We start from the raw sequence: 12,890 nt of genomic DNA on the forward strand, positions 1-12,890 counted from the left end.
TGGAGAACACTGAAATGTACTGCTCCATTCCCCATCTATAATTTTTAACTCTTCCTTCAAGAAAATTGCAAGTACAGGTATCATCAGTGTTAGTTCATTTATTCTACATAAAAACCAATAGAGGGCAAAAGTTTATCAAGCCCACATGCTAACACAGTTGCTTCCCTGGTAAGGAAGTTACTTCTGATCATAAGAAAAATTTGAGGAAGATAACAGAGATTTGCTTCTTTTGGAAGAATACATAAAAATTTGTTCAGTAACATTGCTAATTTTATTGGGTTTAGAGCTCATACAAAGTCCATATTATTCTTGCTGTTTGTAGCAGTAAGCTGCTCCTATACACAGAAAAAGAAAGACGGATTTTAACACAACTATATTTTTTTCACTTTTGGAAATGACTACATGAGCAAAAATCATCCACTTTTATTTTACAAGTCCAGTTTTAATGTCTTCACTGTGAAGTGTTTACCATTACTGTTTGCTCTGTGGTGGAACATTATCATGCAGATGGCTGCCTGTCTGCTCTTATCAGAGTAGCTTGGGTCACCATATGTAATTCTTCTATTTACCACAGGCAATCTTTTTGATGCAATGACTGAATTCTAATTTCTCCAAAGATTCTGTCACTTGAGTCCCGACCTTTGGTATCTATAGCCGACTTTTATCTCAACCTTTTCTCAAGAGCACCCCTTGCCCATCTGTTAGATACCAGCTTCTCTACACTTTGTAATACTTTTGAGTAATTCAAGAGAAAATTTTTTACTCTGTGTCTTTGGCTAATGACATCTCCTGTTGTAAAGCAAGAACTATTTAAAAATCTTCCTGGCTTAAGAGACTTGGGTAAGCAAAGCACATCAACTGAGTTCACCTTTAGGATGTCTCTATCCCTTCTATCTCCCAAGGGAAGCAACAATGTTATTTAAAGATGTAGACATCTGTTTTTTGTGGAAAAAAACACCCTTCTTTCAGAAAGCTGAAATTCAGGGTGCAAGTTCAGACCTCTTCTGATGTCAGGACTTGAGCATAACTCAAAATGACTCATTCTCTGGACTAAACTCAAAGTCATTTTTTCATGAATATTCAAGACCTTCATATCTCATTTTCTTTCCCATTTCAGTTCCAGCACAGGAAAATTGGACATATTCCATTCAACTATCCCTTTCCTTTATATTGACTGGATAAGATTAACTAAAAATAATGTGGCTTTTGATCCTGGGATCCCAAGTTGGGATTTCTTTTCTGACATTAGTGTTTTTCTTTTTCCCTTTGTTTTCTCTTAGAAATGTGAACCTTAACATGAACCAGACTACCCACCACATGCTTCATTGCTTCAAGTTCTCTGATCTAATTAGCTAATGCATTGATATTTAACTACACCAAAAATAAATTATTAAAAAATAATAAGCTTTACAGTTCCAGTTATGGATTCCAGGATTACAGAATATCCAAGTTTAGACTATTTATCCTGAAAATCATCTCTTACTTTTTCCTCTGTTATATGTTGGAACTCAAGACATAAGGTGTTGTGAGTTCATGCTTTCCCATTTCTTTCTTTTGATTGAAATTTCTCCAGTAAACAACTTACTGTTGTGTAGCACAAAACGAAGTAAATTAATGAGTGACCTTTTAATGTAAAAATATTAATTGCTCAAACCAAACACAAAAAAGGGAAGTCATTCTTCTTAAGGGTGAATTTTCTTTGTGATTGGCAATCCATAAATAGAGAAGGCTAGTCCCTCTGTAGCAAACATCTGTAAAACTACTATCTAACTTTTCTGTCTCTGCTTTTACTTACCTGGGGTTCTCCAGATTGGCCTTTGTCCTGAAAGATAAATGTTCCTACAAAATGTTGTTTAAATACACCACACAGGAAACTGCCAATTGTAAGAAATGCTTTCCTCCCGTAATTATATTCTCCAGAGTGAGGAGAATATTATTCTACTTAGTATTCTAGTTAACAGCATTGACATTTTTCATGCCTTTATTTAAAATGTAGTCCTACAGAAAAGTTTTTCACAGTGAGCTATAGAATTGCCCCAAAAGCACTTCTGAAAACATCCATCTTGCAACTAACATTTGAATATATGGGCCAATAGCTAGAGAACTTGTCTTGGTGGACAAATTTCCTTTAGAACTTGTCAGAGTGAATCTTCAGTATGATCATCTTGTTCAACTGTCAAATTACTGAATTAGACCTGCTGCCACTTTATATTGTTCAGTAGGTTCTGGCTTATTCTTGTGTATGTTCTTATATCTACTGATTGAGGACAGAAATTGATTTATGTACATGTATCAAACATTTAAGTGCACTGGAATATTAATCTGATCATCATCTGAACAATGTCTTAAAAACTAAACAACAAGTGGTAATAATCTCCAATTGAGTGACTAGCCAGCAAGCTGAAAAGACAAGAAAGCAGATTGTTTCAGAGACTATTTTGAGAAACACATCCACAACTTTCACGCTACCACAGTATACCACATTCACCGTTATTCAGTGAATTCTCCATTCAGCACACAGACAAATCCTGTGTTTACTTCTGGAATAGGTACTCAGCAGCAGAAGGCACAATGGGAGGAAAAGGAAAGGTCATAGCTGGGTTGTAGCAATAAGTTACTCCTATACAGAGAAGAAGAGAGACAGATTTTAAAACAGCTGTATTTTTTTTTTTCCTAGGGCAAATAGCTAGGGCAAATTCCTACTGATTTCTAATGGCATACATTTCCTTATGCCTCAATCTAGAGCAGTTACAGCCAGGTCCCTTGAGAATCCTAACTGGTTACTGTTTTTCTACCTCTCTTGTATGACTTTATCCCCTATGAGGCAGGTTAGTTTGAGAGTACCTTACTCTCCCTTTTCACAAAGACAGATGGTGTATTAGCCAAAGTTTCTTTCTCTGCTAGCTACAGGTGTTCAGCCACAGGGGCCAGGGAGGATCTATAGCTGCAAAAGCTCTGCAGCAGCTGCTTGAAGTACTCTCAGCATACCAGTGAGCTAGCTTACACTGCTGGGGCAGGTACATTCTCTATATTTCAGCTGTGGCAACAGTCCTGTGCTGCACTTCAGCACAAAGATGCAGCTTATACTTAAATGCATATGTTCACTTTATTACCTCAAGGAACCAAGGGACTGCAAATTGCAAATGACTACTGCTGTAGTTTTATTTTCCTACAGTTGTTTGGACAAGGTCTCTGCAGGCTGAACAACCTCAGCTCCCTCAGACTTTCATCACAGGAGAGGTGCTCCAACCTTCTGACCAGCTCCGGGACCCTTCTCTGGACTCACTCCAACAAGTCATGTCCTTCCTGTGTTGGGAGCCCAGAGTGGGGTCTCACCAGAGCAGGGCAGAGGAGCAGAATCCTCTCCCTCCCCTGCTGCCCACAGGGCTTTGGATAAAGCCTTGGATGCACACTTGGCTTTCTGGGCTGCCAGTGCCCATGGCTGGCTCATGTCCAATTTTTCATCCAGCAGTACCCTCGACTCCTTTCTCTCTGCTCTCAGTTCATTCATTGCCGTGCTTGTCTTAATAGTGGGGATTTCCCTATCAATGCAGGGAGCCTCTGACGCGGGAATAATATGTAATGATTCAGAAGGCTGAAAAAATGCTTTATTAAGCTATGCTATACTATACTATACTATACTATACTATACTATACTATACTATACTATACTATACTACTAAAGAATAACCTGTGACCCTTTTAGACAGTCACGACACAGCTTTTACCTAATTGGTCAATCAATCCAAACAACCACCATCAGAGCCCAATTAACAAATCCCTTTCAGTAAACCATCTCCATAACACATTCCACATGTGCCAAACAACAGGAGCAGCACGTAGAGCTAAGAATTCTTTTCTCTTCTCTCTCTGAGCTTTCTCACTGCCTTCCCCAGGAAAGATCCTGGGAGAGAGAATTATGTCTCTCTCTGTTCAAAGAGTATGTGAATACCGCATTTCTCCAACCCAGGTGCAGGGTCTTGCACTTGGTCTTGTTCGACTTCATGAGGTTCACGTGGGACCACTCCTCAAGCCTGTCAAGGTCTCCCCAGGTGACGTCCCTCTTCTCAAGCACATCAACTTCATTACTCAGCTTGGTGTCATCTGTCCACTTCCTGAGAGTGTACTCACTCCCACTTGTCTCTGTCATTGATAAAGCCATTAAACAGGATTAGTCCCTTGAGGGACACCCCTCATAACCGGATTCCACTTGGACATTGAGCCATTCACTGTAACTCTTTGAATATGGCAACCCAGGCCCTTCCTTCTCCATCCTACACTCCATCTATCAAGATCAAACCTCTCCAATTTAGACATAAGAATGTTGTGGGGGACTGTACTAAGAGTTTTACAGAAACCCAGTTAGATAACATCCATAACTCTTCCTTGTCCAGCTACAGTCCTGATACATTTATTCCACTACAGAGGGCTACTGTGTTAGTCAGGAGGAAATCTGTTCGAAGACATTCTCATAAATTGGATCAAGAAAAGTTGAAGGTTTTTTTTTATGAAGTGGAAGGTTATTGTGTGTACCACAGAGACATTTAAAATTGTCTTTATTTAGACTGTCACACAGTGAACATTCTTTGACTTAATCCAAACTCCTTAGAATATAAAATTATTATGATTCTTATCCTTCAGCTTTTGGGCAATATGCTAGCAAAACTAAGGGTGACTGAATTTACAAAAATATTACAGAGAACAACTGTCTTTCAAAAAAAGCCATAATAGTGTGATGTCATGTGACTCTGTAAAAGATACCATTTGGGACAGCTGAATCACAGGATATTTTAATGGTTTGGGAGGGACCTTATAAAGATCATCCAGTTCCAAACCCCCAGTCATGAGACACCTGCCATTAGACCAGGTAGCTCAAAGTCCCATCCAGTCTGGATTCGGCTTTGAGCACTTCCAGGGATGTGGCAGCCACAGCTTCTCTGGGCAACATGTGCCAGTGCCTCAATACCCTCATAGTAAAGAATTTCTTCCATATATTTAACTGTGCCAGTTTTCATAATACGGGTCAAATTTGTATCAGCTTGTATTTAGCTATTCATGATCATGGTTTGTAGGATACAATTTTATGACACTTGAAACAGGGATAATCATGAAACAGCAATGATAGAAATTGCATTTAAAAATTATATTCGAATCATAGGAAAATTTCATTGCTAAATTAAGCAGAAAAAACAATATAAAAACTTAAAATACACAGACACAGCTATTCATTAGTATGTACCAGCTTTCCTAAATATGTGTTTAACACTCACAAACATTTGTGGTTTGACAGCCTCTCGTGACAGGCTCTAGTGTGATCTCTGTCCAAGGCAATTCCTTTGATAATGAGGGCACAGAACTTGTCTAGACCAAAATAAAGAGAGCAGAAAGCTGTAAAAAACACTGCAGGTCTCATCAAGGCAGGAAATGAGGACTAGAAAAGAATTTGAAGAACACCTTGCAAAGGATACTCAAACTGGTAGTAAAAAAGTACATACATCAAAAGAAAGAAGGTAGTTACAGAACTCATAAGATGGGTTAAAAACAAAAGCCTTAACTGGGGGAGGGAGTACAATGGTGTGGTCAAGGATGGCAAAGCTAGCAGAGAAGCTCAAAACCTTGTCTGCCCCGGGCTGTATCTGGATATGCTGGGGATTCATGACACCAGACTTGCCTCCCACTGAGGATGGGATCTACATCAACTTGAAGTAACCTCAGAGGAAATACAAGCCTAAATAGGGAAGAGGAATACAGGCTGTGCAAACATTTCACCTGTAAGTCAAGAAAGTCATCCAAACTAGGCAACATTGAGGCACAAATGATGAGACACCTCAGCTACCAAACTACGGAACTACTGGTTGTGGCATAGAACCCATCCTCATGGCTGGGAGGTGACCACCAAAGCATCACTGCCAAGCGAGGCCATGACAGCCCAGCTTGAGAGAGAAACTGGAGAGTCTGAGCTCATCCATTGTGAAGCTGAAGCACTTGTGGCAAAGCTCACTGAGCACATGGACAAAGAGGAGCTGCCAGGGAAGATTTTATCCTCATGAGACCAGTGACAGGCTGCTCAGAGCTGTTATGGAGTCTCCCTCCCTGGAGATACTCCAGCACAGTCTACACACAATGCTGTGCCACTCAGGTGACTCTTCTTAAGCAGGGAGGTTGGACCAAATGAGCTGCTGTGATATCTTCCAACCTTGCCCATCCCGTGATTGTGTGATCTTTTGAAGGCAAACTGCCCGACTGCCGGCTGCGTGAGGTTCTCGAGAAACACATAACGAGGGTCCATCCCCTGTTTTCCTTCAGCTTCCACAGTGCCCGTGGGCACTCTGAGCTTTCCGCCGGCATCCCTTCCCTCCCACACCTGAGAGCTGCTCGCACCCACCCCTCAGCAGGAACCTGTCTTGGTTTCGACCCCGGCAGCCTCGGGCTCTCACCGCCCGCCGCTCGGACCGTGCCGCGCCGCCCGCCTCCCCTGCCAGGGCAGCGCAGCCGCACCCTCGGGAGACTGACCCTGAGCGCCCGGCCCCGGGTGACCGACCCCGGGTGACCGACGGCCCGTAGGTGACGGACCCCGGGTGACAGATCCTAAGTGAGTGACTCTCCTCGGGGTGACAGGCCCCGCGAGTGGGATGAACTCCGGGTAACTGACCCTCCAGGGGTGACTGACCCTGGGTGACCGATCCTCGGCAGGTGACTGACGCTGAGTGGCCGGCCCGCACCAGGTGACTGGCCCGGAGTGACCGACTCCGAGTGACCGGTCCCGCTGCGGGAGGACCCCCGCGCGCCCCCGGCTCGCCGCGGCAGGTGCGCGCTCACGGGGCGGGGTGGGGCGCGCCCCCGCGCGTGCGCGCGGCCGCAGCTGCAGGCCCGGGATCGCGGCCGCCGCGCCTGCGCGCGCCCCTCTCCCCTCCCGGACAAGATGGCGGCCGTGGGGGCACCGGCCGGGGGTGGCGAGTGAGGGACGGGGGCGACGCGTCCCCGGTGCCGCGTCTGAGGGGAGGCGGCTGCTGGGCAGAGACAGCGGCGGGGGCTGGGGAGGAGGCGGCCGGGGGTGTCCCGGAGCTCCGCGGTGGGGATGAGGGGCCGGGGAGCCGGGGCAGGGAGCCGGTAAGGAGGGAGCGGGGCTGCTCCGTATGCGCGGCTGGCCGGCCCCCCTCGCCGCCCCGGGGTCGGGGCGTAGCTCGGCGGCCCGGCGGAGGCGTCGGAGGAGCTGCGGCGGCTCTGGCGGGGGCAGAGGAAGGCGAACAGGTGAGTGCCGGGAGCGGGATGAGCCCTCGGGGCGCTGCCCCCGTCCGGTCCAGTGCGTGTCACTCGAAGCTCGTGCAGTAGCTTTGCTTTGCTTTCCTTTTTTTAAATTTTATTTTGTGGTAGCGCGATGTAGTTTGACATCACTTAGTGGTTTGGTCCTTCAAAATAAGTCTGAAAGCATTCATGTACTCCAAAGCTAGAATACCCCTGGATTATGAGGGCTGCGTCTTGGGAAGAGCTGAGCCGCTGTTTCCTGTGAAAAGATACTTAAAGGCCGTGACCTGCAAAAACCATACTTAAAAACTCCACTATTATACGAGTCATTAACCTCGCAACTCTATGTTCGGAGGCTTTGTTTCTTCTGTTATATGCCTTTTCACCTCCGGTGATGAAGTGTGGCTGTGTACAGGTGTCTGTGACCACAGCCTCAGATTCTGTAGTAATTTTAGTGGCCATTCACAGCTTCAGAATTGACTGGATGTAAAGCAAAATAGTTCCGATTTCTATAAACATCAGAGTTCGTTGAGTAAGTGCAGAGAAATGAAGATGCAGGTGGACTAAACTATCTGACTTACTTGTTTGCTGCTGCCTTGCATGTCCCCCCCAGCTATAAACATTATAATGGTGCTGACCTGTAGCGCTGTAAGACAAGCTTTTATTAAGGTTGTCACAGAAACTTCTAACTTTCTGAAAAAATAAAACATAGTTCTGCAGAGTCTGTTTTCATGTACTTGCTTCTACTAGCTACTGGTTGAACTAGAGGAGATAGTTATGTGTACAGGTGGAGAAGCACAGTTTTACAAACTTTGCTTCTGAAGTTCTGCTAATATTTTGGTAAGTTAATGCTACATCAAGAGTTAAGCGAGATTAGGTCATAATTTGAAATGCAGAGAAACAGAACTTTTTCCTCTCCAAGTGCTGTAGTATTATGTTGTTAACTGACTTTGAAAAAGTTTGTATGCCAGATGGGTTCATCCAATCCTAAGCACTCAAGAAATATTGAAGTGGACATCATGAGAACATTGTTATGCTTCAGCTTCAACTTCCTTGCTATGTTTTTTTCCCTTTAGTTAGAGTGAAGACTATTTACAGCATAGTTGTGCCCATTGACAAAAGCATTTCAAGTACTTGTTCTCCTTAGATGCTTTAGTTGTCAAACAGTATATTATTTGCTTAGAGGTGTATATGTACTTGGTCGCATAAAGGAGAAAAAAAGATTGTGGACAGCCGTATGGTGATGTAGTTACTGATTATTGATTTTTATTTCTAAGAAATACAATAGGAAACTCTGCAGAGCATAAAACATATATTACAGCCTGCCTTGTTCATGTACATCCCCCATGCAACGAAACCCATGCTCAGGTATGTCAAGTGTTGGTACCCAGATATGTTGCACAAAATATTCCCCATGTAACGTCACGTAACAAATACACAAATGCAGTTTACTTGGAACATACAACAAATACCATCTGCAGTATGCTGTGCCACTGTGTGCATTGAGTCTGTGATACTGTTTTGATTTGTATTAATACTAAACTCGTAGCTGTTGACCCTAACAAACCCCTGCATTTTGTATTTGCAGTATCTCGAGTATGCTTAATACACAAATATGTCTAAAACTCAGTGTAAGAATTTGCTTTTCATATATACTTTTAGGTTATTTTTAGAATCTCTTCTATCTAGATAACCTCTAGAGTAAGTATATCTCTCTGTCATTGTATTTAAAACTAAACAGCTTAGTTAACAATAAATCTTGCTCAATCCTGTCATGATTGAGAAAGAAAATTTTGATTTGGCTTACTTTATCTTGGCTAAAGTCTAAAAATTCTTTCTTCACAAGCAAAACTGATTGAATTGGTTTTTAGTAGTTAACTTTTGTAGTGTCTTTCAAGCAGCTCAGTAACAATAAACAGAATTATTCACACAGGTATTAGAGGTGTGCTTTTGGAAGTATTAGCAAGCTGTTCTGAAGTATCATGAGTGCACGAAACACCATGAAGAAGAGGCTGAGGGAGCAGGGCCTGTTTAGTCTGGACAAGACCAGAATCACATCAATTTCTGTAAGTATCTGAAGGGAGGCTGTCGAGGGAATAGAGCCAGACTCTCCTGCGTGGTGCTGAGCAATAGGAAAAGAGGAATGGGCAGAAACTGACACACAGGAAGTTCCACCAGAATATGAGGAAGAACTTCTTTGCGTAGATGATCACACACTGGGACAGACTTCACAGAGAGGCTGTGGAGTCTCCCTCTTTGGAGATATTCCAGAACCTGGACACAGTTTTGAGCAATGTGCTCTGGGATGACCCTGCTTGTGTAGAGAGGTGGGACCAGCTGAGCTACTGTGTCCCTTCTACCCTGTCCCTTCTTACGTATCCTGTGGGTGGAAAGTGAAAACACACCACTGATTTAGGGTAGTATTCATCTTGTTTCTATTTCTACAACTTCTCAGAAGTTGTTCCATAGCATTGTACAGTAGAAATCTGTTAATTCTGTGGTCTTCACTCACACTTACCTAAAATTCAGTGTAGGATTTCTTTGGGGTTTGTGTTGTGCCTCATATTCTTCTTTGAGTTGTCCCAGTATAATGTGGACATTAGAAAGCAGTATGTAGTTTTTTTATATCAAATTACCATGTTTTCACAGTATGGTTTTAGTAACTTGCAGGAAATTGATGCAATAAGCAATCGTTTAGCTTGTAGGTAATGGACTTGGTTAATAAAATACAGATTTTTTTAACATTTCATGTTTTAATGGAAGTATCAATATTGTGAATGTTAAAAGAAAAAAAGTGTCAGGGTTATTTTATGATCATTGAAGTGTATTTGGAAGATTCCATTGTAAGTATTAAAATGTGTGTGTGAAACATACTGAATGAATGCATGTGAACTCTGCTGGGAAATAGTGTAACTAATTTTTAAGTGAATCTTCAAATTGTTTGTTGTTCAAGCTCATATTATTTTCATAACCCTTTTTTTACCAGTATTGGTAAAGCAAAACCCCTATTACTTCATGGTCATACCTCTGACACCCTTCAGATTAACATACCGAACTTAAAAAGTTTCAGTACTTCACACTGTTGGGGTTTTGGTTCTAATCAACTTGCAATTATCACTACAAATGCAACTTTGGTTAAAGTAGTGTTAAAAATAGCTATGATGGTTATTTCAACAGCAAATCATGGTGTGCTGTCATAGAACATAAGCTGTTGCCTGATTGCTGTTCAGTTTTAGTTGAAAGGTAGCACTGAATTGCATCCGTTGTAGCTGGGTGATAAAGCTGCTGGGCAGGGCAGTGAGCATTTGCTCAATATGGCACCTCAGTTTAACAGGGATGATGAAGGATAGGAGAGAGGTATGTGATTGGAAGAAAGGTTAAAAAGATAAATACTTGTTTGGATTTGGTATCTCCATGTGCTACTCTTAACAGTACCTCTGATACTGCTTGCTGGTCATGGTCACAAAGGTAGTATATGCTAATTTGAACCAATTTGAACTGCCAAAGATTAATTGGGTTCATGAGTATGTTCATTTGTGTCTTAAAAGCAGTTATTCTTTATTAAATATTAGTGATCTGTAGTGGAAATAAGAAATTTTAGAAACATTAATGCTTTTTGAGATCAGAGAGAATTCATTTTGCCATTACTTCCACATGGATTTTAAGAAGACAGGAAATAAAATTCAGTAGACAAGACTATGGTCTGAATAAGTAAATACAGTTGTATTACAGAACAAGTAGTTTGATTTCTCTATGGAAATGTTAAACTAAAGCATTGAAGTTTAAGTATCAATAGCATTTTGATATGGCTTTCATAGGTGTAGTTTTATTCTTCAGGGTTGCGTTTTAATTCTAAGCTGATAGAATATAAATCTGCAGTGGAAGAAGAAGCCTTATTCATGTAGACTTTATTTTCAAAATAAAAAGAATTTAGGCTGTGTGAAATAGTATAATGACACCACTCTTAATGTAGTGATTTTTTGAAGCTATGAACTTTATATTCTTACCCTATAACAGAATTCTTGTGACTTAATACTTAGCTTTTCAGACACAGATTAAATTGTTGGAGTGAAAGTTGCTTATTTTTCTGGAAATCAGATACCAATAAAAAGCTCTTACTTTTGCTGTTAGTGGTATGATTGTTGGCTGCTTTAAATAGATTCTGAAATGTGCTGAGTTTCACAAAGCTGAGTTTGGCTGTTAGTAGATTGGCCTTTTTTTGTAGTAACTGGCATGTGGAGGGAACTGGAAGGAAACTAGGACTTCTCATTGTTCTGTGACAAGAGTGCAAAGAAATCATGAAAGCATAAATTGTGTGAGTTGGCTTTCCCTTTATTAATGGAAAAAGGTTCTCAGGATCACATGAGCTTTTTCTCTTCTCTGAAACCCCTGCTATGGAGAATCCACATTAATGCTATTCTTCTATTTAAAGAACCTCAGCCAAGAATCTCTTTAGAACTAAGCAATATTTTTTCTTACAGAGTAGTGTTAAAAATTCCAATTTAACACATTTTATTTAGGTGTATGACACAAATATGCCTACTTCGTCTCGTTCTCTCACTTTAAGTGAAGTAAGTCACAAAACTCAGTATAGTACTTAGCTGTGCTTTGATTGAATAAGATTTAAATTTGTTTGCATACTATAGTTTGAAATTCAGCTGATGAATGAGAAGCATTTCCCTCAAGCTCCTACTGGCTTGTTGTGTTACAGACTCAACTGGAGTTTGTGGGTTGAGGACTCTGTGTAGGTAGTGAGGTGACTTCTGATTCAGGTCTGCCAAGCTGCCCTCAGTGCCAGGGCAGGCCATGGAGCAGATTGTGCTGAATGCCATCTGGTCTGCAGGATGACCAGGGGATCAGGCCCTGCCTGCCTGGGGTCCTGGCATGGATTTATGAAAGGCAAGTCTGGCTTCACCAACCTGGTCTTCTACGACAATGTGACCTGCTTGGTGGATGAGGGAAAGGCTGTGGCTGTTGCCTGCCTGGACTCAAGTAAAGCCTTTGGTGCCATCTCCAACGGCATTCTCCTGGAGAAACTGAGTGCTCATGGCTTGCACAGCTTTGGTGTCTGGGTGAAAAACTGTCTGGACATCTGGACCCTGGGAGTGGTGATGAATGGAGTTACATCCAGCTGGTGGCTGAGAGTTCCCCAGGGTCCAGTGCTGGGACCAATCTTGTTGAATAGAGTGTTCCCTCAGTCTGCAGACAACACTAAGTTGGGCAGGAGTGTTGATCTGCTGGAGTGCCGCAGAGATCTGCAGAGGGATCAGAACAGGCTAGATCACTGGGTGAGGCCAATGGCCTGAGGTTTAAAAAGAGCAAATGCACAGTTCTGCCTTGGGTCATAACAACCCCTGCAGCTCTACAGGCTGTGGGAAAAGTGGCTGGAAAACTGCCCTGTGGGAAAAGGGGGGAGCCGGTCAAGAGCAGCTGAACAGGAGCCAGCCTGAGCCAGGTGGCCAGGAAGGCCAAGGGTCTGCTGGCCTGCGTCAGCAGCAGTGGGGCAGCAGGAGCAGGGCAGGCAGCGTGGCCCTGTGCTGGGCAGCGCTGCGGCCACAGCTGGAGTGCTGTGTGCAGCTGAGGGCCCCTGTGAAGCAGAAAGCCGTGCAGGGGCTGCAGCGTGTGCAGAAGAGGGATTGGAGCTG

General features: G+C 42.8%; 1 protein-coding gene across 3 annotated transcripts in view; it reads left to right on the top strand.

The window, feature by feature from the left end:
• The first annotated feature begins 6,795 nt into the window (after positions 1 to 6,795).
• The window catches only part of APC (APC regulator of WNT signaling pathway), a 94,710-nt gene continuing 88,615 nt past the window's right edge, over positions 6,796 to 12,890 (top strand). Inside the window, exons 1-3 of one of the 3 annotated variants that reach the window (XM_038125643.1) lie at positions 7,192 to 7,251; positions 8,523 to 8,613; positions 9,179 to 9,311. The gene's annotated coding sequence lies outside the window, so the exon portion shown is untranslated. Of the gene's footprint in view, positions 7,252 to 8,522; positions 8,614 to 9,178; positions 9,312 to 12,890 lie in introns of all 3 variants that reach the window. The other 2 variants (XM_038125647.1, XM_038125640.1) reach the window with 2 other exon arrangements.

The sequence above is a fragment of the Motacilla alba genome, chromosome Z (assembly GCF_015832195.1).
Source record: "Motacilla alba alba isolate MOTALB_02 chromosome Z, Motacilla_alba_V1.0_pri, whole genome shotgun sequence".
Classification (NCBI taxonomy): domain Eukaryota; kingdom Metazoa; phylum Chordata; class Aves; order Passeriformes; family Motacillidae; genus Motacilla; species Motacilla alba.